The sequence below is a fragment of the Tupaia chinensis genome, unplaced genomic scaffold, assembly GCF_000334495.1.
Source record: "Tupaia chinensis unplaced genomic scaffold, TupChi_1.0 Scaffold149658_1, whole genome shotgun sequence".
NCBI lineage: Eukaryota > Metazoa > Chordata > Mammalia > Scandentia > Tupaiidae > Tupaia > Tupaia belangeri.
Genome location: NW_006209503.1, coordinates 625,104 through 628,386, shown reverse-complemented (window position 1 = coordinate 628,386; position 3,283 = coordinate 625,104). Strand labels below are relative to the sequence as shown.

The following is a 3,283-nucleotide window of genomic DNA, read 5'->3' as shown; positions in this document are numbered from 1 at the left end:
AGTCTGTCTCATTCCCTCCTTACATACCCACCAGCGCTCAGTCATACACCAACCATCTGGTCTACTCACTTCCCAAAGGCCGTGCCTTTCGATGTCATGATCAAATTGAGTCTCCTCTCTCTCTCTCAATCTCTCTTTTATTTTCTTTTGTTTTAGTTTGCTCTAAGGCACATGTGCTCACAGGAGAGAGATGATAGGCATAGGGTGGTATGGAATGGAAAAGGACGCCCTAGAGCGGATGGCCATGCCACAATCCCTTCTCTTCCATTCTCCTCCCAGGATTTTGAGCATGCATGCACATGTGTCCAACGTGTTTTCCAAGCCACCCATCCAAGACTCAAATCACAGTCAGACAGGGAACCAGCAGTTAGCGTAATGGCTATGTCGCTGGACTCCCACGTAGTCGACCGCGGTGCGCGTCCTGGACCCGGTGGCTTAAAACTCACGCAGGGCGCTTGTGCGTGCGTGCCCAAGATCCCGAGAGGAGAATGGAGGAGAAGGGATTGCGGCGTGACCATCCCCCCTGGGGGGTGATTTCTCGCTTTCTGTCTCTATGTCTCTCTCTGTTTGTCTGGCGAGCACATGCTCCCTATAGTGAAAATCTCTCAAAAAAAAAAAAAAAGAAGAAAGATTTGGCTGGAGTCTAACGGAGAGTTGTCATTTGGCCCTGTCAGGCTGCAGGAGAGCAGCGAGCACCCAGGTCATCCTGGTGGAGCCCATCCCCTCTCTTGCAAGGTGTTTTGAGGAAGATGCACCAATGGCCAGGGACATTTTTCTTAAGAATCGGAGCTCTTTTTGTCTAGCGATGAATTTGCAGTAATCCACCCTTTGCTTAGTAGTCATGTGACCTTGGACAGGTTTGGTATCTTTCTGAGCCTTTGTTCCTCCGGCTGTAAGTGGATTGTTGCTATCTCCCCTACCTCTCTCACGGCGCTGCTATGAGGGTCAATGGTGGTAAGTGACTCCTTGTGAAACCCCAGAATGTTCTCCCTTCTCTCTCAGGACTCTGCGACCCATAGTTCCAGGGTGACTAGGTGAGTGCCTGGAGCGTCTGTGCTCTGGGTCAGAGCAAAGGTCACGTTTACTCAAGGGGTCAGCATGAAACTGGATTTCTCTCGCCATCACTTGAGCATGTGATGTTCACCCTTTACCCTTTGTTAAAAGAAAAACTTCCAACAATTTAATTCAGCAGACTCCAATTGAACGATTAGAATCAAGCAGCCCCAGCATGGCTTCTAAGGGACTCCGGATACCCATGTGGTGGGGCAATATTTATGCCCAAGAAAGGGAACATAATGTACCAAAAAGTGAAAGTGGGGAGTCGGGTGCAGAGGTGAGGAAGGCCGGGGCCAGAAGGACTCTTGCACTTTGCTGCTCAAGAAATGTCTTCCCTTTCGGAACATGTCGTGCTCACGAGTCACCTGGGTGCCGGCTGCTTGGGAAAGTCACCAGACCTACTGATTCCAAATCCATGAAAGGGGTGACACTGTTCAGTGAACAGCCCTTGGCCAAGAGGAAGGAGACTTATGGCTGGTGTCCGAATCACAATGCCTGTTCTGCAGTCACGGGGACACTTCGTTTTCTTGGCTTGGACAGAGATGAGCATCACGACTTCAAGAATGAGCAAATGCATTTAGAGAAGCTTCGTGGAAAAGGGAAACCACAGAAAGGAGAAAGGAAAAGAGCAACAAAAGGTCCCGTCAAGGGAGGCTCTTTCTTCCTCAGTGACTGAGAAGAAAGTGTGTTTACGGTTCTTCACGTGTTGGAGGAGTGGCCTCTCCCTAAATGAAGGCTGCTTGGAGGAGGAGTCACCTCCGCGGTAAAGTCTCGCCCAGTTAAATTGAAACTGGTTTCTTGAACACATTCTAATTCTGCACAGTGATTGGGCCTGGGATCTATTACCTGAGGTTTACCTGATTCTCTAGTGAAATTTATACATTCCTTATTATTTAGTGACTTGTTTGGAGTGGGGACAGGATGCTGGGGGAGTGGAGGAGAACCCTCACTAAATGAGTGTCCGGTGGTTAGAAAAAGAAGAAAGTGCGGGCTGAGGTAGCGAGGTCACTGGACTGGGTACAGCTTCACGTCTGCCCGCGTGAACCAGTGTAAAGGGCTGTCTGATGGACTCGAGTGCAGCTACTGTGATTGGCTGTAACCTAGCAACTCACTAAGGAAGCAGACCTCCAGTGGGGTTGTGGTTTGCCCTGGGAATGAAGCAGTACGGAGGCTTTCTCAGGCCAATATACCCCAACAGCTTTTTCTCTCCCCAGTCCCTCTCTCTTCACTCCACCCGTCTCCCTCTCCCTTTCGTTTATCTAGCTAACACTTCTGAGAGGTTTGCAAGCCACAGCACCTTGCTGGGCCCAGAAGGGTGTAAAGACTATCCAGTCCTTGTCTACAAGTGGCCAGCACAGCAGGGGAGCCAGGGAGGAAGCCGAGAGTAGACAGGGAAAGTGTTACCCGGGAGAAAGATGTTTAAATCTGGCTTTTGAAAATAGGTAAGAGGGCCAACTGGTGGCCTGGTGGTTAAGGTGACTGGATCTCACATGGCCGATGGCACGGTTTGAGTCTCAGACTGGTGGCTTGAAAAAACACGGAGAGTGGGGACCAGCAGTTAGCGTAATGGCTATGTCACTGAACTCCCATGTAGCCAACCATGGTTCAAGTCCCCGACCTGGTAGCTTAAAACTCACGCCAGGCACTTGTGCGTGCGTGCCCAAGATCATGAGAGGAGAATGGAGGAGAAGGGATTGCGGTGTGGTCATCCCTCCTGGGGGGTGATTTATCGCTTTCTGTCTCTCTGTCTCTCTCTGTGTGTCTGGTGAGCACACGCGCCCTATAGCAAACAAACAAACGAAAAAAACCTCTCCAAAAACACACATTAATACACACACAAAACCCCCACAGAGAGTGCACGTGTGTGTTCAAAATCCGGGAAGGAGGGAGAAATGAAGGAGAAAGGCCTGGGCGTGGTCGTTCCCCGAGGGTGCTTGCTCCTTTCTCTCCCTGGTGAGTGCATACATTCTCTAGCATCCATATTCTTTGAAAGGACAGATCATGGTTTCCCGAGCAGAGAAGGCAGGGGAAGGCCAAGAGCAGAGGGTAGGGTTCTGTGCTTCAGGCCATGGGCTTTGCCCTCTGTCCTAGCTCCCTCCTCCGCCCTCCTCCTGCCTGCTGAGCACTGCCTGGCCGCTGATGGGAAGCAAGGCCTAGCCTCCGTCCAGGAAGAGGAGTTCTGGTCAGGCCTGCATCCAGCTTTCTCTTCCTTTTCCTTCTTTCTTTT

General features: G+C 50.8%; 1 pseudogene; it reads left to right on the top strand.

Moving 5' to 3' along the window:
• Nucleotides 1–1,382: 1,382 nt before the first annotated feature.
• Nucleotides 1,383–1,732, top strand: LOC102477188 (28S ribosomal protein S33, mitochondrial pseudogene; annotated as a pseudogene).
• Nucleotides 1,733–3,283: the final 1,551 nt, after the last annotated feature.